At 42.5% G+C, this 26,330-nt stretch overlaps 1 pseudogene; it reads left to right on the plus strand.

The window, feature by feature from the left end:
- Positions 1–26,330, plus strand: part of LOC134575156 (zinc finger protein 91-like) — a 184,514-nt pseudogene that overhangs the window by 52,627 nt on the left and 105,557 nt on the right.

Genomic DNA, 26,330 nt, shown 5'->3' on the forward strand with positions numbered 1-26,330 from the left:
CAGTGTTCGTTTGTTTGTTCAATTTATTACAAGGAGGGAGCTACCGGCATGCAGCTCCCTCCTTGTAATATGTAAAAATAGAACCGGCAGGGAGCAGTGCTCCCCGCCACTTCCTTAGCCCGCCATGTCCTTCCTCACTCTACGGGGGTCAATATGACCCCCATAATAGCATAAGGGAGATTAAAATCTACCGAATGCCACTACTCGCTATACCGTGAGTAGGGGCATGTCTACTAAACAGTGAGCAGCTTCCGACAATTCGCCCCCCCCCCCCGGCCACCACCCCTACGTGGTGGGTGGGGGCCCCAAATAAGAATGTGGGGTGGACCTACTGACCTCCCCCCGGCCCCCACCCCTGAGTGGCGGGTGGGGCCCTAAATAAGAATGTGGGGGGGACCTAAGGTCCTCCCCCCGGCCCCAACCCCTGAGCTGTGGGTGGGGGCCCTAAATAAGAATGTGGTGGGGGGGACCTACTGTCCTCCCCCCCAGCCTCCACCCCTGAGCGGCAGGTGGGGGCCCTAAATAAATGTCCACGCCCCCCCAATCAAAGTGACTAGGGATTTCCAAGCACCTAGTCACCCCTTCCCCCCACCTAAAAATAGTCAGGGGGGAATAAAATAACTAACCTGTAAAGAAAAATAAAACTTACCATTTGACGTCTTATTTTTTCCAAATAAAAAAAACATCATACCTGTCGAACTTAAAATAATATTAAAAAGAACCCACTATGGAAATACAGACAATAAAAGATGATTGAAATTGATCTAAAACCCCCCAAGGATAATAATGAATGCTCTTTGAAAGGAACATACATAGATTGGGGATGGCAGGTACACTCTAAAGCCATGTCCAACTCAATGCAGAAAGCTAATCCCACATCCAACCTGGGAGACAGTATAGTCATAAATATGCTCCTCTTACACTATTTACATATTATATTCACATATACACAGGGAATTATTCTCACACATTATGTCCTAAATTATCTCATTACTTTTCCCTCTAATAATCCCATGACACATGGCTCTGCCCTCACTGTGTATCAGGATTAATGAGAGATTTGCCCTAAATAAAGATGGCCGCCAGTGGTCGGTCTTATGGTGACGTCATATTAAAGCGCACACTGACATTTTAGTTCCAAGCACTCGGGCCTAGAACTTTGAGCAGCTGCTGTGTGTTTATCCTGAGAAGCCCCATTACTGTGAGATCGTGCAGAGGTAGTGGATACAGTGCTGGGAAACACAGGGAGGAGCTGCCAGTCAGGTGACTATTGTTATATGATGAGCTTCCTATACAGTTACACAAAGGAAATGTTCAAATATAATGTTCTATGTATCTAATGTGAGATCAATGGGAACTACCTGTAATGTATGTGGGAAATATATATATATATATAATGTATGGGGTAAATATACACCCCCTGTATATACTGTGTATATAATGTATGGGGTAAATATACACCCCCTGTATATACTGTGTATATAATGTATGGGGTAAATATACACCCCCTGTATATACTGTGTATATAATGTATGGGGGTAAATATACACCCCCTGTATATACTGTGTATATAATGTATGGGGTAAATATACACCCCCTGTATATACTGTGTATATAATGTATGGGGGTAAATATACACCCCCTGTATATACTGTGTATATAATGTATGGGGTAAATATACACCCCCCTGTATATACTGTGTATATAATGTATGGGGTAAATATACACCCCCCTGTATATACTGTGTATATAATGTATGGGGTAAATATACACCCCCCTGTATATACTGTGTATATAATGTATGGGGTAAATATACACCCCCCTGTATATACTGTGTATATAATGTATGGGGTAAATATACACCCCCCTGTATATACTGTGTATATAATGTATGGGGTAAATATACACCCCCCTGTATATACTGTGTATATAATGTATGGGGTAAATATACACCCCCCTGTATATACTGTGTATATAATGTATGGGGTAAATATACACCCCCCTGTATATACTGTGTGTAACGGAATGCAATGTATCAGCATACGATATCCGTTGGTACATCTAGGAAATCCACAGTCAGGGTAGAAAGCAAGGCAATATTCCCAATCCTCCCAATAACCGGACGAAACACAGTTTGGGAGTCAACTAACTCGGTTTATTCACAGGCAGTATATTTATACAGTTCCCCATGCAAGGGGTTTCCAGACAGTAATTCCAGGGGATTTCTCCCACCATGCACTGTGACTTTCCCAACAGGCCTTGCTGCACGAGAGAGATACTCCCACTAAAATGGACGACTAAGTGGATTATCTCCTCGTGCAGCGAAACCGACAATTGACATTAAAATACAGAAATTACACAATATTCGGTACTTTGCAATAGTTGAACGTTCGGTAGATAGCTGGGGTCGGAGCGCACACTTTGGGAGAATACCGCTCCGATCCCAGCTGAATTGACCGAACGCCGCACATAATACAATAAAACATTAAAGTGAGTTTAAAAGTACCGAATAAGTACGGGACATACAATGGACCGAACGCGGGACTCCCGAACGTGCTGGAAGTCCAGCGGCGTTCAAATCCTCGAGTAGCCGTTTTCAGTTCCAGGCTCTCGACGACCGAACACCGCTGCAGGGACAAAGGATCCAAGATGGCCGACCGCCGCATGGTCGGTAGTGGATCGACGGCCACCTCGGAGAGCCCTTAATTACCGATTGCAACAATGTTGCAATCGGTGAATTGGTACCACACGACTTGGGAATGTGTGGTCGACCTGGGGAGCCCGTATTCGTACGGCGAACGGCCAGGATAGCCGTGTTTCGTCGTATGAATGCTTGGTGCGCTGGCCGCATACGGCGGCCAGCATGCGAACGGCCACAATACGGTACATACACAGGTTAGAATACACAGTACATATTCAGCCTACGGACAACCTTGAATAACTACAGTCCAGAAGTGGCTAGTTTTGCCACACTGTGTATATAATGTATGGGGTAAATATACACCCCCCTGTATATACTGTGTATATAATGTATGGGGTAAATATACACCCCCCTGTATATACTGTGTATATAATGTATGGGGTAAATATACACCCCCCTGTATATACTGTGTATATAATGTATGGGGTAAATATACACCCCCCTGTATATACTGTGTATATAATGTATGGGGTAAATATACACCCCCCTGTATATACTGTGTATATAATGTATGGAGTAAATATACACCCCCCTGTATATACTGTGTATATAATGTATGGGGTAAATATACACCCCCCTGTATATACTGTGTATATAATGTATGGGGTGTATATACTGTGTATATAATGTATGGGGTAAATATACACCCCCCTGTATATACTGTGTATATAATTTATGGGGGTAAATATACACCCCCTTTTATATACTGTGTATATAATGTATGGGGGGTAAATATACACCCCCTGTATATACTGTGTATATAATGTATCATTGTTTATGATCTCCGCTAAACCAATACTTCCCATAGGAATAAATGTAGACACTGCCTTTTCTCTGAAAATCTAGCGGAACTGCACTGGACGTGTGGGTGGCTGTGGCCATGGAAACCCTGTTTAGATCATTGGTCACCTAATCGTAATAATAACCCATCATAGGTCCCCGTGGCCATTTTAATCTGCTACACCCACACTGAGTCAACCATACTCTGACAGCACCCAACGTACTACCACTCAAACAAGACGCTTCTGCCCTATCTACAGCGCTACTGCCGGTCTCATCCTAGGCCTTATATTATGCAACGTTCTATGAGATGCACCTTCTAGGAGATTACTGAACCAACACCACTGGTACCTAATGTTATCTTACTCATTTTTTCCATCATGTTATTGCTTTGCATTACTTGTATGAGTCCTAATATTCATTTGTAGCATTCCTACCATACTACGTTCAAATACCATTGGATTTAGTGAAATACCGTGTAATTGTGGCAAACCTAGCCACTTTAGGTCATATTGCAGAACATTTAAAGGTTGTCTGAAATAGCTGTGTTAATCTGGTGTAAAAATGTATTTGTGGGATTTAGAATAGAGAGCATGCATAGGCTAACAGCCGTGAATAAAATTGTCAGTTGTCTCCCTGAACTGTGTTTCATCCGGTTACTGGGGGATTTGGGATATTGCCTTCTTTTCCAGCGCTTTACTTTGGATTACCTTCTATACCAGCGGAGATATTGGGATTTATTATTGCAGCTCCGCTACAATTGGTGGCAAGCGACGAGATCCAACCTTACAGCCGAAAAGCGGTGTTCGGGTAATTGAAACTACCGAACAGGAAAGTGAATGGCAATTCGGATACAACAAAGAACCGAACACAGAGGTGAATGGAGACTACACTGCATTGAAACGGCAGACGTTAAAGGAACTATTGGAAGCCAGGGGTAAGATAGCCAGTAATAAGCCAAAAGCTGTGCTGATTGCTGAATTGATGGAGGGAGACAGAGCTCGCAGCGTTACACCCCCACCAGCCATGGAAGAAACCCCTTTCCAAAAGGAAATGAGGACCAGGAATGGAATTTTTACCCCAGCCAGTACCCCTGGAAATACTGACAGTACTGATGGCGGATGTGCAGGAGTATGTGATGGCACACGGACCGCAGAATTCACCCTCCAGAGCAGAATCTATTACTGACTTCGGTCAGCAACCAGGTAAAGCCTAAGATCCCATACCATGCGTTTAAAATGTTCTGTGAAGAGAAAGACGAGATTGATGGGTATCTACAAGACTTTGAGAGGCTATGTGACTTGCATGATTTGGAGCAGGCAGTGTGGGTACCTTTACTGGCAGGCAAACTGTCAGGTCGGGCAGCCGAAGCTTATCTGGCTGTACCCAGGGAGGACAGTAAAGCTTATGCCCGGGTAAAACAGGCTATACTGGAAAGATACGCCCTTACCCCAGAGGCATACCGGCGCAAGTTTCGAGGGTTGCGCAAACCAGAGAAAGATTCCCACTCAGAGTGGGCCCACAAACTGGACCAAGCCTCCCAGGGGTGGATACAAGCCAGTCAAGCAACCACCATGGAGGAGTTACGGCAATTGCTGCTGTTAGAACAGTTTTTCAATGGTCTGTCCTCAGAGGCACAGGAAAGGGTGAGCGATGGAAAACCCCTCACCCTAAAAGAAGCTGCAAGACTAGCAGACCAGCACTATGACGCCAGGAGGCATAACGGTAACCTCAACCGAGGGTACCCTCGACCCACCGCTCAACCTCATACAGCTACCCCGACTGCACCTACAGCAAACCCATTCCGGCCAACCCCGGGGGGGGGCACACTCCACCCTCCAGGTATAATGGCAGAGCTAATATACAGTGCCATACGTGCAAACAATGGGGCCACATTGCGAGAGAGTGTACCCAGAACCGGAGCCTCCAAGCATGGAGCCAGGTACGGCAGAATCCAGCACCAAGAGCAGCCGCCCACCACTACCAAGTGGAGCCAGCAACTCAGGAGATACTTTTTAATCAGACCGAAGAGCCCCTGGGGATACTACACGATGTGATGTCGGTACAAATCACGGACAACAGGCAACACCGGTTCGCTTATGGATCTACCGCCCCTCTTCCAGCAGTGACCACTTCGGCCCATCAACGACCAGGGGTAAGTGTGACAAAGTGCCCTTCGCCACTTGTGCCTGGAGAGGACTAATTACCAGCCTCTTGCCATATGACTATGGTCCCTGGGAGATTTTGCCAGTTAGAAATACCATTTGGACTTATTGGTGTTTTAAAAGACTGTTGTGGCCCTTTAAATGGTACTGGCACAGTTCTGCAACTTCTTATAACTGTCATATATTCAAACTCTGACCTTATAACTGTCATATATTCAAACTCTGACCTTATAACTGTCATATATTCAAACTCTGACCTTATAACTGTCATATTGTTTTTCCTCTGAGGAGGAGCTGTTTTTGCTGCATGAGTGCTGTTGCTTTTGTGTGCTCATTAAACAGACCTGCTTGACCCTTTCTTGAAGCCTGGGCTCATGCTTGGGGGATGGGATAAGTCTGCAGTGCTGATGGTGTCTGTTGGAGTCCTCGGCAAGCACTTGGAGCATCGATTGGCGGAGGTACTCGGTCGGAGTGCCAGCGGGTCCGCTACAATTGGTGGCAGCGCCGGAATCATTCCTTCAGCCCAGGAGGCAGAGGGATGAGCAGCACCAAGGGAGTAGGGGCACTGGAAAAAAAAATAATCTCATATTATGGCAGCAAAAGCAGTTGCAAACACCTTGAGAACATCGCTTGGCCCCAATGGTCTTGACAAGATGATGGTGGACCAGGATGGTCAGGTTACTGTAACTAATAATGGAGCAACAATCCTAGGAATGATGGATGTAGATCATCAAATTGCAAAGCTGATGGTAGAGTTATCAAAGTCACAAGATGATGAAATTGGTGATGGCACCACTGGAGTTGTGGTTCTTGCAGGAGCTCTGCTTGAAGAAGCTGAGAATTTGTTGGATCGTGGAATTCACCCCATCAGGATTTCTGATGGATATGAGCAGGCTGCACGTGTTGCTATTGAGAACTTAGATAAGATCAGTGACAGTTTTCCTTTTGATCCTAATAATGTAGAACCACTTATTCAAACCGCAATGACGACTCTTGCCTCAAAGATTATCAATCGATGCCACAGACATATGGCAGAGATATACAGTGTGTAATATAGATATACAGTGTGTAATATAGATATACAGTGTGTAATATAGATATACAGTGTGTAATATAGATATACAGTGTGTAATGCAGGGATACTGAGTGTAATGCAGGGATACTGAGTGTAATGCAGGGATACTGAGTGTAATGCAGGGATACTGAGTGTAATGCAGGGATACTGAGTGCAATGCAGGGATACTGAGTGCAATGCAGGGATACTGAGTGCAATGCAGGGATACTGAGTGCAATGCAGGGATACTGAGTGCAATGCAGGGATACTGAGTGCAATGCAGGGATACTGAGTGCAATGCAGGGATACTGAGTGCAATGCAGGGATACTGAGTGCAATGCAGGGATACTGAGTGCAATGCAGGGATACTGAGTGCAATGCAGGGATACTGAGTGCAATGCAGGGATACTGAGTGCAATGCAGGGATACTGAGTGCAATGCAGGGATACTGAGTGCAATGCAGGGATACTGAGTGCAATGCAGGGATACTGAGTGCAATGCAGGGATACTGAGTGCAATGCAGGGATACTGAGTGCAATGCAGGGATACTGAGTGCAATGCAGGGATACTGAGTGCAATGCAGGGATACTGAGTGCAATGCAGGGATACTGAGTGCAATGCAGGGATACTGAGTGCAATGCAGGGATACTGAGTGCAATGCAGGGATACTGTGTGCAATACATAGACATGGAGAGGGGCAGTAAATGTAATATAATAGAATTAATGGAGGAAGACATGGAGAGGGGCAGTAAATGTAATATAATAGAATTAATGGAGGAAGACATGGAGAGGGGCAGTAAATGTAATATAATAGAATTAATGGAGGAAGACATGGAGAGGGGCAGTAAATGTAATATAATAGAATTAATGGAGGAAGACATGGAGAGGGGCAGTAAATGTAATATAATAGAATTAATGGAGGAAGACATGGAGAGGGGCAGTAAATGTAATATAATAGAATTAATGGAGGAAGACATGGAGAGGGGCAGTAGATGTAATATAATAGAATTAATGGAGGAAGACATGGAGAGGGGCAGTAGATGTAATATATTAGAATTAATGGAGGAAGACAACCGGTCTCTCTCCCCAGCGGCAGCAGGAGTATCAGGAGGAGGAGGTAGGCGACCCCTCCCCTCCACAGCCAACCCCTAACCCGGTACTGGGTTTAGTGGAGAAGATGTTAACCTCCACTGACCCCCTTCAAGCAGAAAAGCTGGCCTCTGTCCACTAGTTCCCCTCAGCAACCTGGGACATACAGTCCAGAGCCGGACACCAGGAATCACCAGGGGCAGTAATGGTATATTGTGGGTGGGCTACTCTGTTAACTGTTTGTTGTGGGTGGGCTACTCGACTAACTCAGGTACTGACCGGCAGAAGGTCAGGTACCTGGTTAGTCTCCCCCCCAATGGGAAGATGTGTGACGAAGTGCCCTTCGCCACTTGTGCCTGGAGAGGACTAATTACCAGCCTCTTGCCATATGACTATGGTCCCTGGGAGATTTTGCCAGTTAGAAATACCTTTTGGACTTATTGGTGTTTTAAAAAAGACTGTCCTTATAACACTGACCTTATAACTGTCATATATTCAAACACTGACCTTATAACTGTCATATATTCAAACACTGACCTTATAACTGTCATATATTCAAACTCTGACCTTATAACTGTCATATTGTTTTTTCCTCTGAGGAGGAGTTGTTTTGCTGCATGCGTGCTGTTGCTTTTGTGTGCTCATTAAACAGACCTGCTTGACCCTTTCTTGAAGCCTGGGCTCATGCTTGGGGGATGGGATAAGTCTGAAGTGCTGATGGTGTCTGTTGGAGTCCTCGGCAAGCACTTGGAGCATCGATTGGCGGAGGTACTCGGTCGGAGTGCCAGCGGGTCCGCTACAGTAAGCAACAACTCGTACCCTCCCAGGTACAATACACGACCACCAACTCGCTGCTATACCTGCAACCAGCAAGGACATATTAAAAGAGAGTGCCGACGGAACAGGAACCGACCAACCTGGCATAACCAGGGGCCACCACCCCATAACAGAGCTGCGGTACACTGTTACCAAAAATAACCCTTTGTCCCACACACGACAGCCATATCCGAAGAACCCCTGGGAACCCTGCACAAAGTGAACCCCGTACAAGCCGCCTCAGACAACCGACAGGGGCACCGCCAGGTGGTACACATGGAGGGAAAGAGTATACAATGATTACGTGACTCTGGTTCCACCTTGACTATGGTCCGGAATCATCTGGTTCCAAAGAACAATCTCACTGGGGACTGTGTGGCCGTACGAGTGGCAGGGGGAGCAATTTACAAAGTCCCCACTGCCAAGGTACATTTGGATTGGGGAGTGGGGGATGGGAATGTGGAGGTGGGGATTATGCAGGATTTGCCAGCTGATGTGATCTTGGGCAACAACTTGGGGGAGCTCACATCCGCCTTTGTTTCCCAACCCACCGTCCAAGAAGCATACCCTGTTGTTACTCGACAGCAGGCCTACACCATGGCTCCATCCAATCACTCTGAGGCTCAGGTAGCGTGGCCAGTTATACTGCAGGGAACAGACCTTATTGGTATCGCCCAGACGTGCACTGGGAAAACATTAACATACCTACTTCCAGGTTTTATTCACCTGGACCTTCAGCCGTGTCCTAGAGATCAGCGTGGGGTGGGCCCTTAAATAGCTGCAACCCTATTTGTATGGGCAGTACTCCGGACATCCCCAAGCCGATCCGTTGGGATCAGACTGTGTATGCCGGCTTTGTTCTGGGGGAGCATTGTAGCAAACCTAGCCACTTTAGGTCATATTGCAGAACATTTAAAGGTTGTCTGAAATAGCTGTGTTAACCTGGTGTAAAAATGTATTGGTGGGTTTTAGAATAGAGCGCATGCATAGGCTAACAGCCGTGAATAAAATTGTCAGTTAACTCCTGGAGCCGTGAATAAAGTTGACAGTTGTCTCCCTGAACTGTGTTTCATCCGGTTACTGGGGGATTTGGGATATTGCCTTCTTTTCCAGCGTTTTACTTTGGATTACCTTCTATACCAGCGGAGATATTGGGATTTATTATTGCAGCTCCGCTACAGTAATATCTACAATAACTGTATACTTCTATTATTGGTATGAATATGCTGTATTTTGCTGTATCATGTATATCTTCTCTCTTTACTTTCTGTTAAATCTTGATCAATAAAAAGCAAATTAAACAAGAGAATCATAAAAGCTTTCCCTCCCGGCCCCTTGGTAACCCACCTTGGTCTCCTGCAAGGCATCCAAAAAATAAAATAATAATTAGACTTTCATCGTAAACTATTCTAGCAACCTACTTGTAAGGAAACCAAGTATATTTAAACCTCCAATGGTAGTTTCCTCCCGAACCGCCAGAGCATCAGTGAATATAGCTCTCCGTTCGGTAGTTGAAATAGACGAAGTCCATACGAATACAAATAGCTTTATAAGATTCCTTTAATAAAGCATACGAATCCCCAAACATCAGCCGAAGTCAAGAAGAAGGGTACAAATAGAATTGGCTTTAATGACCACACACAGGCTTTTATGCAAGTCCCCATGCAAGGGGACATCCCACAGGGAGGGACATAATATAACCAATCAGTTACCGTAAAAACATAAAACACACCCAGCACAAACATACAATTCCCTCCCCTAGTCCTGGAGATAATCAAGTCTGATAAAGTAATAACTTGATTATCTCCAGGCAGCAAAATCACAATTTTGCCCAACATTCAGAACACCTCTTTATACACAGGGTATCCCCACAAATAATATGTCCCCTGATAGACCCGATCTGGGTGACCAACATATTCAAATTTCACCCAGATCGGTTCAGGTCTTCTCAAAAAGTGTGGAAGTCCTTTGTGACCGGCTAACCGTGTGCTGGCTGCCCAAAACAGTCCCAGGAGTTTGTGTGGTTTTGCTGGTCTATTCAGAAAAAGGGGAAAAAAAACAAACAATTACACCAATGGATTCCCCTGGCTCTTAGCAGCGATTATTCCCCTCATTTGTATGCACAAACTTGCCGAATAGCGCTCTTCTAGCTATTTGGTACATATAGATCCAGCGTTCGTTTGTTTGAGACCGGTGCTGACTGGAGAGGTGATGGATTCTGGGAATGTCACAGCAACTACACACTTTTATCCTGTGCTTTAACATTGATATTCTGAGACTTATTATGGATACATTTGTGAAGTAGATATTGGGTAGATATTTAATAACATGTGATAAATCTATTATAGTAGCCAGGTAGACCCTGTGTCAATGTAGAAATAAAAACATATATAGGATTGTGGGTCATTAGCGGTGCTGGATTGCAATACTGAGATTTGTGGAATTTTTTTGTGGAATTTTTTTTTTGGTGTTAGTCTGGTCACGGTATAAATGTGAGGATTATAAGACATGATTATAAACAGGTAGCTCTAGAATATCATTTCTCAGCCCTGTGCACTATACAGGACTTTATGATGGAGAAGGCCGGCATCGCACACACAAACAGGGGTAGCAGTGAAGGTGTGTGGTAGAAGCACATACTAGCAGGATTCAGGTGATTCCCCTTCCAGGAAAAAGATAGTGAAACAACATTATAAATAACTCCAAGGTAACAAAGTGACGTTCTGTGTAACAAGTGAAGTATAGGCTTATAGGAGAGATATTTCTAATACATGTTTCTTTATGTGTAGGATTACATTGTTGTGAAGAGATCTGACGATCCTACAATACAGAGATTCAGTCCCTGTGTGTTTAGAGGATCCTGCAAGACCCAGAGCTCCAGCACGGGGTGTCCATCACTGGTACATGAGGGAAACAAAGAGCAGAACATCCTGGAACTGACCAATCAGATCATCCACCTGCTGACCGAAGAGGTGAGACTACTGGGAATGGGACATCATAGAGTAAAACCAAGGGATGTGTCTGGATGGTGACTGGATAAAGATGTTGGGATCTCACTTTCTGTTATTTCTTGTAGGTTTGGAAGCATCTAAAAGTGCAAAATGAAACTTACAAGGAACTGATGATGGAGAGTCTCTACCCCCTCATCTCCTTGGGTGAGACAAAGTTTAATAAACATTGTGTTTGATGATATAAGTGAATGATATCTGCTCTATAACCAAACACCCGGTACACAGTGTGAGATCTGTAGTTATTATTTTGTAAGCTGCAGGAACAAAATTATTTAGTTTATTATCTTTTATATGGATCACAGAGATGATGTTATACAAGTCGCATGTGGTGGCCACTGAATGTTTGCAATTCCTATACTCCAGTTAGGCTGTTCTCTGAAGTCACTGGGAATTCTGATGGATTTAGCTACTAGTTCAGTCATGGGGTATTCTTCCTGGACAGTGCTGCCCGTTTCAGGAAAGTTGAGGCCTACTGGACTAGAAGCCATCCTGGTTTATCAGGCCTCGGCAAGTTCTACTGCGTGCTAGGTAGAAATTTACTTGGCAAATCAATGAAGACTTGCTAAATAGTATGTCACACATAGAAGTATAACTATACCAGTATTTTTAGCAAAGTGTTAATGCGTTTATTAAACAAATCTTTAAAAAGTAAAAACAAATCATATGTTCATGTAAGACTCAATAGAGATGCACAGCCGCTACAAGATAAAGTAGTGAGTTGTGAGCTACTCACAACCACGCTTAATCACTGAGGAATCTCCCATCAAAGTGTTGGTGTCTCTGTGGTCTGCTTTCTCATGTGCACTCAGGTTGCAGTCCCAGCTCTCGCATGGTACCGTTCGTCTTTCCCGGCTGCCACGGTTGTTTAAGCTCCGCCCACCTGGGTACGTATTGCGTAGTGCTTTTTCCATAATGTCATTATATATACAGTCCATTCTGTTGCAACTCTAAAAACCGTTATTAAACCGCTCATAAATAGCTGGTAAATTTCATCCAGTATTGTTTGTGCTAAAATAAGCACATTAAATATCCATCATACAAATTGATCATAATCCTACACAGTAACTGGTAAATTATATGTAGTTTTGTTTGTGCAAAATAAGCATATTAGTAGTCCATCATACAAATCAGTCATAAGTAATGTGGCAAAATTAACCTCGCCACTTGTGCTGGAGAGGACTACTTGCCAGCCTCTTGCCATCTGATTATGGTCACTGGGAGGTTTGGGCATAATTTGGCATAATGGATTTGTGTTGTGCTGCTGCTGGCCCTTTGAGAACCATCTAGGGACATACTGTGACTTTTGGGAACAATGCCCCTTTAAGACTATGGCCCCTGGAAGATATTGCCTGTTCCAGACTATTTTAGCAGATTGGACTTTAAAAGACTTGCTGCCCCTTTAAATTGTATTGGAGCAGTTCTGCAGCTTTAAATTGGCACTTCGGATGCAGCCCAAGTAGTCGAAGTGGCCGCCATTCGACAAACGAACAAGTAGCGGCTGCCATCTTTGTTCATTCGAACGAGGTCAGCGGTATGTGTAGCCAAATCCATGGAACTGAAATCGGCTACACATTTAGACGAACACCGCTGACCCTTACCTTCTCCTACACTCCGTTTTCAGCTGCAGAGACTAAGTCCCGTTCGGCAGTTTGAACTCACTGCTATACTAGGCTAAATGCACGAATGGCCCCGTTCGTGCATTCGAATGGGACTTAGTCATTTTTCTGTGTAAAATAGACCGACTGCACAGCCCAAATCTATGGAACTGTTTTGAGCAGGAAAATGTGCTTGCGGTCGGTCATAAAGGACTCCCAGCTAACTTTTTATCTACTGGGGGGATTTGTATGATTTTTGGTCATGGTTATATTTAAAGTATGCCAATTCTGAATATGTATGTTTTATGTGAATATGATGCATATTTTTAAAGTTACAGTATATGTATAAAAGTGTATTTTTCCTGACTGTGATAAATTACATTAACCCATTGTGTTGAGTAATTATATCACAGGCAGAGGGGAGGGATTATATGTTGGTGCTGGGTGTGTTTTACGGTTTTCCTGTAAATGATTGTGTCCCACCCTGTGGGATGTCCCCTTGCATGGGGACTTGCATAAAAGCCAGTGTGTGGTCATTAAAATCAGATCATCTTATACCTTGAAGTTTCGGCTCATGTTTGGGGGATTGGAGAACTACACTCTGGGGATTGCTATAATCACTATACTCCCCAGGGTATGATCACTAAGCTCTGATAAGAGCTTGTTCCTGTTCCTGCTCTCTGGGGAAAGAGAGGTTCACCCACTGGAAGCTGGACCCTGGCCTTGGGTCCAGGGTGGGTGGAGACGGCGAGACCCCGGCGCAGCTGCTTCGCTACAAGTGGGGTCTGCAGTGCTGATGGTGTTGGTTGGAGTGCTTGGAGTCCTCAACGAGCACTAGGAGCATCGATTGGCGGAGGTACTCAGACGAAGTACCAGCGCTCCGTCACAAGTAACATTCATTACACAAGAGTTTCCATAATATAAAATTCATAAGGAAAAAAAGGGAAATAGTAAGGTTAGATACAGCAGTATTATAGAACATAATCATATAATTAAATCATAATTAAAAACAATCTTGGTAATAGCACCCGTGGATCTTAGTAATAGCACCCGTGGATAATAAAGTGTCACCATTCAAAAATCCCACCTTTAAAAAGTGTAGAAAAGGCTTTAATAAATACAGTATAAAATTACTAATCAGATCTGAGATGGACATTTGTGACTAATGGATATGCCATTACAGTGAAAAAATTCCCTTTAAAATCTATAAAAAATATATGCCAAAAGTGCAGAAAAATACACAAGTAAAAAAATAGAAGAATAAAAATCTAAAACAAATTAATTTTAAAAATGGCATATCTCAAAATCATTATCCAGTCCATTGGGAATAAGGGTATTTAATTTGAATATCCATCTCATCTCTGTTTTCCTAACTCCTGTATAAAATTGCCCCCTCTCCAATTCTTTTTAACTTGCAGGATTCCTGTGAACTCTAATAGGGATGGATCTGAATTCTGGACTTCCTTAAAATGCAGAGACACTTGATGTTGTCAATATTGTCTCTGTGATAAGAACTCTCCTTCTGATCATCTGCTCGGTGGCATTTACATAGTTGTCTAGGTTGAAAAAAATGACTAAAGTCCATCAAGTTCAACCCTGAAGCTTATACCTCTCTCTTTTTTTTGTTTAATTTTTTTTTTGTATTGTTTCTAGAAAAGGGTTTATTTTCTTATGTATTACATGTCTAGTCCTATCTAAAAGATCAGATGGTTTTCAAAGGAAAGTCTGTAATGTTTGCTCTTCCTTGACGCTAGAAAAATCCAAGCAACAAGAAATTAAATCCTTTTTGTCTTGGTTTCAGGATAATCTGGCCCAGACTTTTGAGTCTTTTAATGAGCCTGCTCATACTTCTCCTGTATATGCTACTAAACAGAAGTCTATAAGGAAGTGAACTCCGTCTAGTTCAGAACTGTCCTTGGGTGACTGTTCTTTTTCTTATTCAGAATCCTCTAGTGATGTTTCTATTACTTAGGTTGGATCTCCTCATGATGAGTTGAGAAATGTTATTGAAGAGATTAATGTTATCATTTCTTAGGTAACGGTAGATAAACCAAGGGTAAAGCACTTCCAGTCCAACAAATAATGCTGGATTTTATATTCAGAGAATGGAAGAACCCTGAGAAAAGGGCTTTTCTCTCCTGACATTTTAAAGTATTGTTAAAATAGAGGAGGAAGATTACTGGGAAAAATTGCCAGTAGTTGTGGTGCAAGTGGCTCAATTGTCTAAAATTCTTCCATACCTATGGTGAAGTTCTGGTCTGAAAGACCCTATGGATAATATCAGGCTGCAGGTTTTCAGGCTAAAGCAGCATTAGCCGGGGCTTCAGTGGTGAGAGCTCAGAATCTTTGGCTTAGCACTTGGGAAGATGGTCTGGGTGATAACCAAGTCAAATGTCTTTCCCTTCTGTTCCAGAATTAAAGGTTGTCTATAGAGTTCCTTATGGATATTGTCAGCAGTTCAAGGATTTCATTGTAAGAAAAGCTGTAAAGATCCAGTTGGAAAATCAGACTACGGTCTCCTACCTAAACGAACAAGGCGGTGCAAAAGTAGAAAAATATTTCCTTTGCTCAAGGTTAATGTCCTGGTCAGTCATCTAGACTACTTTTCCGCCATTCAAATTCGAGGTGTAGACAACAGGGTATCGGACGATTTAAGCAGATCAAAATGGTCCCAGAACAAGTGGTCTCTCAATCCAGAAATTTTCGCTCGTCTGGTGAAGAGATTCAGTCTGCCAGTCTTAGACCTTATGGCAAGAAGGTCAAATGCAAAAGTAGGATAGTTTGCCTCCCTCTTAAAGGTAGACAAGCCGCTGGTAATGGATGGTCTTTCGATCCGGTGGGTATTTCACCTTGCTTACAATTTTCTCCCGGTGAGCCTTGTCCCAAGGATTCTGCAAAAGGTGACATCAGATCAAGCTCGTATGCTGGCCATAAGACCGTACTGGCCAAACCGCAGCTGGTTCTCGGTTTTAAAGTAGATGGCTTTAAAGTACTGGATTCTCCCGGTGACACCAGATCTTCTGGAAAACAAGGGAATTCCAGTAGTAGTATTCAACATGTTCAGGTTGACGTGTTGGCTGCGGCAAGGCTAATTCTGCATAATAGAGGGCATTAAAGAAGAGAGGTTTCAGTTACTGTTAAAATCTACCAGAAGCTCTACCTCTTCTATCTACTTAAGAATTTGCACGTGATTTCTTCACTGATACATATCTCATTGTTGCATAGGCTGCTCTCCTTCTACTGATAGTATCCTTTAATTTTGCAAGATGGTCTTGCTCAAGGTTTTAGTCTGTCTACCCTTAAGGTCCAAGTTTCCGCTCTCCGTCAATTTTTGGTGAAAAATGGGGCTTCTGATCCTCTCATTAGAATTTTTTTAAAGCTGTTAGACTCGTAAAACCTCTGTCAGGATCGGGACAGGGATCCAACACGCAGAGTACAAACAGGAGTGATGTATGTATACCGGCCCTTAGAATGGCCGGACTAACGTAAGGAGAAAGCAAAGAATGGTCAGAGACAAGCTGAGGTCGAGGGAACGAGAGAACAGGTAAGCGAGAGCCAAGCCGAGGTCAAAGGACACGAGAGGTAAACAGGAACGAAAGTACAAGCCGAGTCAAAACCAAATAGAACAATACACATAAGAGCACTGAGGAACCAGACAAGCTAGAACCACGACAGGGCAATGAACCATTACACACATCCCTCTTTTATACCCTGGTTCTTTAATTGATGACTCCGCCCTTGCCGAGCCCTGATTCGTTGTTCCGAACTAGATTGACAGGTCGGGATGTGATTGCCGTCATGACGTTGGCTCCTGAGCGTCGTGTCATAAGAGGAAGCGGGGCTATCGCGGCCGGCGTGAGAATGACTCTGAGAGCTGTGAGGATTGGATGAATCAGCCCCCCTGAGAGCTCGGCCGTCGGGAAGTCTAACCTCCTCCGAGGTAGAGACTTCAGGTACCCTGACAACCTCCTACGAAAATCTGTTTTCCCTCTTGGGATTTGTTTTTAGTTTTGAAATCTGTGTTCTCAGCCTTTCGAACCTTTGGAAGCAGCTTCTTTGACGGATCTATCCTTGAAAAGTGTTTTTGGTGGCCATTTCTTCAGCTAAGAGCATTGGGGAACTCCAGGCCCTTTCTTCCTCTCCTGACTTTACAAAATTTCCAGATAATGTACCCTAAGCCTTCCTTTCTTCGGAAAGTCATCTCCTCCAAGGTTATCAACCAACCTATTTTTTCCTTCCTTTTATGGTCCATCTTTGCAGGATTGGAAATTTGATTGGAGCCAACTAGATGTGGGTAGGTCTATAAAAATCTACTTGGACCGCTCCTCTTCGTATAGGATGACTGATCATCGATTCGTGAATTTCTTTGGTAAATTTATAGGGCAGTTGCCTCCAAGGCCACTTTAGCTAGATGGCTGGTGGATACTATTTAATTGGCTTATGCTTCCTCGAATCTACCTTTGCCTGCCTCCTTGAAAGCTCATTCTACTAGAGCTATGGCTGCCTCTTGGGCCGATGGAGCGTGTGCCTCTCCGGAAGATATATGCAAGGCGGCTTCCTGGTCTTCTTTCAACACTTTTGTCGAGCATTACAAACTAGACGTATTCTCTGCCTCTGAAGCGGTTTTTGGACACAAGGAGTTACAAGCTGTTATTTCCTAAATTCCCGCCCTTAGTGTGGGATCTCTATATATCCCTATTGTACTGCCACCATATGTCAGGAAAAACTGCAATTTTACTTACCGTAAATTCCTTTTTCCTTAATATGGTGGCAGTACATCAGTCCCTCCCTTTATGTATTTATATATAGATTTTGAATGTTTTATGGATTCACTGAGGTGTTCTTGGTACGTATTGTGGTCCCTGGGCTGGTTGGGTCTCTTATACCTAGTAAGGGGAGGGACTTTTTATGTTAATTATATCAGATGCTTGTCCCGAGGAAAAAGTACATCCCTATTGTACTGCCACCATATTAAGGAAAAAGGAATTTACGGTAAGTAAAATTGCAGTTTTTCCATCCCCCTTACTAGTTTTTTTTTGTACGAAAGCACCTTAGTAGCTTATCCAACGGCAGACATCCATTACTAGTTTGTGATCTATAATGGTTCCCAAGTCCTTTTCATTTAATGTCATCCCTAACTCAACACCATTTAATGTATAAGTGGCTTGGTGGTTCCTTATTCCAAAATGCATAAATAGAAAGGGTTTCTCCAACCCTTTTTTTTTCTCTTTGAAAACCGTATATAGTTGTGAAAAAGTCGATCTCGTGTATAAGTCGAGTGCAGTTTTGTGACCAACAATTGTGAAATATGCAATGCCTCGTGGATAAGTCGAGGGTAAAACTTGGGGCTATGAAATTCTGTGATTTTTATAATTTTGTCCGATTTTACCTAGGTAAGATCCTGGAACATAATCCTGTATATAATTCATAGTGTGTGTTTGTATGAGTGTGTGTATATAATGCATAGTGTGTGTTTGTATGAGTGTGTGTGTGTGTGTGTGTGTGTTTGTGTAGTGTGTGTGTGAACTGGGTGGGGGGAGGGCATTTTTAGTATTTTTAATTTTTTATATTTTTATTTTTATTTTATTTGATTATTTAAGATTTATTTTTGTCCCCCCTCCCTGCTTGGGGGGGAGGAGGGAACAATCAGGGATTGAGATAGGGAGGGGGGGGGGGGGGCGGGGGTCCCTGATGGTCCAGTGGCATGGGCTGTGCAGGGGGGGAGCCGACAGCAAGCTGTTACATACCTTTTGTAGCAGCTCCGGTCAGCTCCCTTCACCTCTGTGCAGCTCCCAGTGTAAATCTCGCTGTCTGCGTGCCGCGTTGCCACGGTTAACCGTGGCAACGCTCTGACGGCCGCGCGTGTCGCAAGATTTACACTGGGAGCTGACGGGAGCTGCATGGATGTGAAGGGAGCTGACCGGAGCTGCTACAAAGGTATGTAACAGCTTGCTGCCAGCCCCAAACAGGACCGCCGGGCTTGTAATGAGCCTGGCGGTCCTGGTCAGTATTATGGCAATGTAAGTTGCCATAATACAGACCTTGACTCGAGTATAAGTCTTATATTCGAGTATATATGGTAATGTACTATTGGCATTATTCTTTAACCCCCTTTCCTACACACATGCTAAAAGACATTTTAAAATAAGTTTTACTTAGCTTAGCCTGGGGCTGGATTAAGATAATTGGGATTTAGGGAGCTCAACCCAAATACCCAGGATATTTATAGTATGGATAACTGTGCAGTAGTAACTTGGCGGCAAACTAAAGTTTTACACCAGGGGGTTCCACTCATATCCTTAAATTACAGAGCAAATTGTCAGAAACAAAAGTTGGCTCACCCCTGTATTCAATGGCTCTGTGACAGAGCTAAATAAAACAGTAAAATAATGCCAGTGTGTAGCAGTACTTGTAGAGGGAGATTTCCACCCGAGAAAGTGCCATGGGGGAGAGAATGGAGGCTTCCGGGGGACCAAAATGCTGGTTAAGCCCCAAAATGACCGCCATAAATCTCGCGGTCACGTGAGATCCTAGATGGCTGCTGTAGCGGAGCTCCAATACCACGACTAGGTATCTCCGCTATTCTTTCCTCGAAGCTGAAAGAAGCACTGTAATAATCCAATATCCTCTCCCCCCCCCCCCCCCCCCCCCCCAGCAACCAGACGACACATAGTTCTGGGAGTCAACTGCTTTTAAAGAGCAAAACTCAGCCTTTTATGCACAGACCCTGGGCGATAATTGAGTTAAATACCGGTAAGCTAATTATCTCCCAGGAAGAGAGAGCCCAAGTTGTCCAAATAGCGCTCAGATCCATGCAGTGTAGGGGAAACGCCACTGTGTTAAAGTTCCAAACGGCCGCACACGTTGTCCTATGCCCAAAATAGTTCCAGGGCGTTTGGTGCTTTTGCCGGTCAACTTTCAAGAGCTCCTGCATCTGCAATATGGGGTCCTCCACCTGGCTCTTAGGTAGCGTTTGTTCCCCTTAATCTCAGGCACCATCCTTCCAAAAAGTGCTCTCCTGGCAGCATGCAAAGTAGTTTCAAACCCCGGACTTACTATTATTGTGTGGTTTCACAAATTCAGGAATAAAGTTAATTGTGAACTTTTATCACTATTTTAACTTCCTATGAAGACATAAATGCTTGTGTGTAACTCTGGGCATGCACATCGCGTCTCCAATACTCCTCTATTAGAAATATTGTACTGGGTCATTGCTGGAGAAGGCCATGCCTCCTCGATGACCAAGCAGAGAGATGAGCAGCGCAGAGTGAGTTTAATTGCTGGAGAAAAGCTTTATTTTATTACATTCATTGGAAAAAGGGGGAGACCTATATATACCAAAAACGGGGGCACTTTATCATTAGGTTTGTATACCTAATACTATAGTGTTCCTTTTTAAATATCATAATGATCCGTTTAGTGGAAACAAGGCATATGTGGACACGTCAGCATGTTCATCAGGAGTTGTTGTGAAAGGAGGAATATATATACTTTCCCAGAAAATGCACTCAGATGACTTTGTATTTTGTGCAATCAATATTCTTTTATTGGGAAAAGGTGTCATTTATTGTGTAACAGTGACACACGTTAAGGTCGACGTTTCACTCTCTCATGGACTTTTTTCAAGACAGCCATACATAAACCTAAAGCAAATTATGTAGGGTGTTAAACAGGAAGTGATCATGCAACAAAGTTTCATAAATTTGCATAACTAATTGCATGAAAAAAAACATTATGCGCAACACCTGAACAGTGTCTGATTCACTAAATATTGCTAAAATGGTAAGAGAAATAGGGCAGAGATAGCCGGAAGGCAAGTGTATTCAGATAACCCAGGGATAGCTAGACAGAGCTAGTGAACCCCTGAGTGAAATGCAGAAATAATCCACATGAAGTGCTAACGTTAAATATTGGGGCCGTGACTTAAAGATGAATATTAATCTTTTTATTAATATATAATTAAGCAATAAATAACACTAATATTTTTTTTAAAGTTCTTGGTATTATAGTCGAATATGTGGATAGAAAATACACGTAACATTGTGATATTAAGTGTATATTAAATATAATAACAAATAAGCAGATGCTATCAGGATATCAATTACAATACTTATACAAAACAACAAATTGCTTGCAGAAGGCTATAATGCTAGATGTAACAATGGATTAATATGGTACAATACAAAACATGTCTATTGATACTTTCTTGTGTCTCTGTTTTGCACTTTGTTATCAAGCATATAACACAGCGTTAAAATCCCTTTTCTGCACTAACTATTGGTGTGCTTGGATATTACTTTATGTCATATATACCTGGTGGGGGAAACGGGTTTTTCCCTGCTAGCACCCTATTTTTGTAAAACTGCATGCCTCACCAAACTAGCCCATGGCAGTAGAGCATTCACTATAACATTGTGTGCACAATACAGAACCTGAACAAACTTACACAGGCTCCGGCCTGTGGGGCTGGGGCTAAACATTCCGCTACTACATTCTTAGGCAGTCATGGGGAGAGCAAAAGAGAGACTGAATCCCTCCTACATCTGGTTTTTATTCATTGTATTCTTTAAGTAGGCTGGCCTGTGATGTCACTGCCAGAAGCACATGGCTTAAGGAAACTGTAGAATGGCCTATACACTGCCCCTAGTGGTGCCTCATTATGCTTTATTTTATATCATAAATCATTCATTTAATATCATTACATTAATTTAGAAGTTCAAAAAAGGGAAGAAAAGTCTTTACAGGCTGCAAAGTTATAGAAAATAAACAGTGGGAAGACTAAAGCATAGCCCTGGATCATGCAGACGCAAAGGTCCCCTCTGCCTCTTCAGTTCCACAAGCCGGTATCAACATCTCTGCTTATAGTGATTGCTCCTGACTTTACAAAGACACTTGCAGTCCTCCGCTCTAGTTCTCTTTTTGAATTGTCCCAGGCTAAAAGGATCGTGCAGCCAGCCAACAAGTCCGAAGACTCTTTTACTAGAATCCCTAAAATCCACACGGGACACTCCGTTCCTTTTGGAACGAACATACAATAATTTATTTTGAACTAGGAATAGCCTTTGGGAATTGGTCCTTAAAAAAATAACTTTTTTGCACTTTCCTAATTTGCATATTGTAATTCTACAAATCATTTAATTTCCCAGTTTCCACCAACAGAGGAACAGGACCTGGGATAGCAATGACAACTTTATTATTCCTTAACCATTTATGACGGAATTTTTCCATCATGGATGTCCTATATATTCCGTCATGGATGCACTAGATCCTATTTAAATTGTAGGGCACCCTACCTGCAATAAAAATTGTTAGAAAAAGTTATACTTCTCTTTTTTCCAGTGTAGAGACTCCCTATGCAGTACCTTATATATCTAGTTTTAAATTATAAAGCCATAGTTACGTTACACATGTGTAATGTCCTTATTGCATGTTATTGTACCGGCTTTTCATTCACAATGCCATTGTGATGCATTTTATTGTCTCAGTAAAATAACATTAAAACAAAACAGGAAGAGAGATCACTGCTTAAGTAAACACCTGAGACATCTATAGCTAGCCTGGTAAGTCCACAGCAATTAAGAAAATGTTCTAATCTAAAGTGTTTTCTTTCCAGTAGATGGTTCCATAAACAGAAATGAAATCAGTGGATTGTACACTTCCGTTTCTTCTCCGGATTATATAACCAAAGATAACGAAATCACAAGTGATCAAAAAATAAACTGTGTGGCAGTCTGTACACCAAGCAGTAAATCTTTGAGTCATGAAACGACAGAATCCGAGGAAGTAAATCTCCAAGACATTAATACCCCCATAGAAAATATAGAGACTGAAGATCCATCTACTCATATTCAGGAGGAATCGGTCTCATGGGAAGAAGGAGACATGGGCATTTATGCACCCACAGAACATACACAGACCGAATATTCATCTACTCTTATTAAGGAGGAATCCGCATCATATGAGGATGGAAATTTCACCACCTTAGACCTTCTTACCCCTACTTGTCATACTGAAATACAAAACTCTTCTGAATGTAGAAAATGCTTCACTGAAACTTCAGATATTAAACATGTAAAGATTCATACAGGAGAAGAAACCTCAAATCACAATAAACATGTAAAGATTCACACGGGAGAGAAATCTTATTCATGTTCTGAATGTGAGAAATGTTTTGCTTGCATGTCAATTCTTGAGATACATCAAAGGACTCACACAGGAGAGAAACCATTTTCATGTTCTGAATGTGGGAAATGTTTTATTACAATGTCAAATCTTAAGGCACATCAAAGGATTCACACAGGAGAGAAACCATTTTCATGTTCAGAATGTGGAAAATGTTTCAATGACACTTCCACTCGTAACAAACATCAAAGGACTCACACAGGAGAGAAACCATTTTCATGTTCTGAATGTGGGAAATGTTGTGCTCAAATGTCCGCTCTTAAGACACATCAAAGGATTCACACAGGAGAGAAACCATTTTCATGTTCAGAATGTGGAAAACGTTTCAGAGACTCTTCCACTCGTAACAAACATCAAAAGATTCACACAGGAGAGAAACCATTTTCATGTTCAGAATGTGGAAAATGTTTCAATGACTCTTCCAATCTTAGGACACATCTAAAGTCTCACATAGAGAAATATTCATGTTCTGAATGTGGGAAATGTTTTGCTCACTTGCTATCTCTTAACATACATCAAAGGATTCACACAGGAGAGAAACCATTTTCATGTTCAGAATGTGGAAAATGTTTCAATGACTCTTCCAATCTTAGGACACATCAAAGGATTCACACAGGAGAGAAACCATTTTCATGTTCAAAATGTGGAAAATGTTTCAATGACTCTTCCAATCTTAGGACACATCTAAAGTCTCACATAGGAGAGAAATATTCATGTTCTGAATGTGGGAAATGTTTTGCTCACTTGCTATCTCTTAAGGCACATCAAAGGATTCACACAGGAGAGAAACCATTTTCATGTTCAGAATGTGGGAAATGTTTCAGTCAATTGACAAATCTTAAGACACATCAGAGGATTCACACAAGAGAAAAAACTATTTCTTGTTAAGAATGTCTGAAATGTTTCATTGTTCAATGCTACACTCCGATTAATACATTATTTGGAAATAAGAACCATTGAATGCTACCCTGCACTACTGCGCCGTGTGCCCGTCCACCTTCAAATTTGCCTTTGGAAGAGAAGGGGGTAAAACAAAATACCAGGGGTGGCCAAACTTCATACCTGTTAGAGCCTCATGGTTAAATTTAGAAATATTCAAGAGCCACATAGAAAGTTTAATGGATTATTCCACATAAAAATTATATTTGAAATATAATTTTTATTAATGATTTATTAATTATACAAAAAAATCGAGAATAAATTAAGTGAGAATAAAATCATTAAACGTGTATTTCTTTTTTTGTATTTTTTTCCAATCTTTCTTTTATTGAGGCATAGTGATCATTCATGTATTGCTTTTGTTCTCACTCATTAATTTTGTTTTGTTGATTTCAGTTTGTTCTATAATAGTGGAATACAATGCAGAAAAAAAGGAGTCACAGCAATAGTACATATGTCACTAATGCAGTAGTTGGAGTACTGAGGTATACTCTTGCATAGGCAGCCTCATTTTTATAATCCGGTTAGGCAAGCATGTCTAAGCATGATACAGCCCCCCAGGGTTCCCATGTGTCTCATACCATCAGTGTCCCCACGTGTCTCAGCTCCAATGTCCTCATGTGTCTCTGTTATAGGCAAATGCAAATATTACAAGTGTTAGTATGAAATGTTGTATTTCTTAAACTGTGTACTTTGTCTTTAAGAGATATTGCAAATTGACAAGGTGTTAGAAATGGAACATATTGTTTTTCATACATGTTTCTTTAGGCAATAACCTCAGTGCATATTATGTTTACACCATTTTGTCCCAGACGAATTACAATAACAATAATGCATAAACAAGCTTCAAGGCTATGCTACGACTCTTTCAGTTCGTAATATACTGTGGTAACCTTAGTAGAGAAGGATGTTAAGACTTTAAGATGCCATCTTGAACCAAGTCAGGAAAATTTCCATGACGTATACACCCTTTAGTTATGGACTTGTATTTTTGCCAAGTTAAGGGAGGTCCTAAATTGATTTAAAGTAGACAAGTTACTTTTCCTTTCAGATTAGAGGCAGTGCTTATACCACAGGGATATCCAATCTGGAGGGAAAAAACAGGCAGGCAAATCTCCAAACATTTTAATCCCTCCCCTAATTACCTCCTTTCCCATAAGTAGCAGCTCCTCCTGAACATCCCCAGTTCTTTGCCTGCCTTCGGCAGGGGAGGTTAGACAGGAAGGTTCTCCAGGAAGTAGGTGAGAAGGGCTGAGGCTCTGGAGGCTCTGCTTCCTTGATGTCCGGTAAGTAGCGTTCAACACGCCGGCCGGCGTGGTCACTCGAAATTTATGTTGCCGTCTTTTGCCGTGCCAGGTGCCGGTATGACGAAGGACGCAGGCGTGCGTCGGCTGGGAGGTCCTGTCGGTGGAACGCACACACAGGTTGCGTTGCGTTCCACCAGGGAGTCGCAGAGCGCTATGCACATGCGCAATGCGAACCTGGATTCAGGCGCCAAATTCGAACTGGACGTTTTCGTTTGGTTACAGGACTTATATGAGCATGTACCAGCAGCAACCTCTGTTTGCCAGGAGCTCTCAGATCGGTTGTGAAGTGTGTTTCTCACCTGCCCTCCAACACACTCTCAGGCCATTTAAGGTAAGACTGTTAAGTTTTCATTTTAAATGGTTCTTAGCCTGAATCCGTAAGGAGAAAATTTTGATTATTTTCCCCTTTTTTGTTTTCTTGTTTTCCCAGTATGTCTAATCCGGAAAGTATGGATAAAGTTGCTGAGAAAGGGAAATGTGCATCTAAAACCAAGCATTTAATGTGCTCTGTGTGTGGCCAACCTATGCCTGATGGTTGTAAAAAGAAACTTTGCTCAGTGTGTTCAAAAGAAGCTTCAGAGGAAGCAAAGAGAACAGAAATGTCCACTTTTCTCAGCTGGTTGCAGCAAAGTATGCAGCAAACATTTGTGGATATGCAGTCAGCTGCAGTACATTCAGTCCAGGCTTCTGT

This window comes from Pelobates fuscus, chromosome 10, assembly GCF_036172605.1.
Source record: "Pelobates fuscus isolate aPelFus1 chromosome 10, aPelFus1.pri, whole genome shotgun sequence".
NCBI classification, from domain to species: Eukaryota; Metazoa; Chordata; class Amphibia; order Anura; family Pelobatidae; genus Pelobates; species Pelobates fuscus.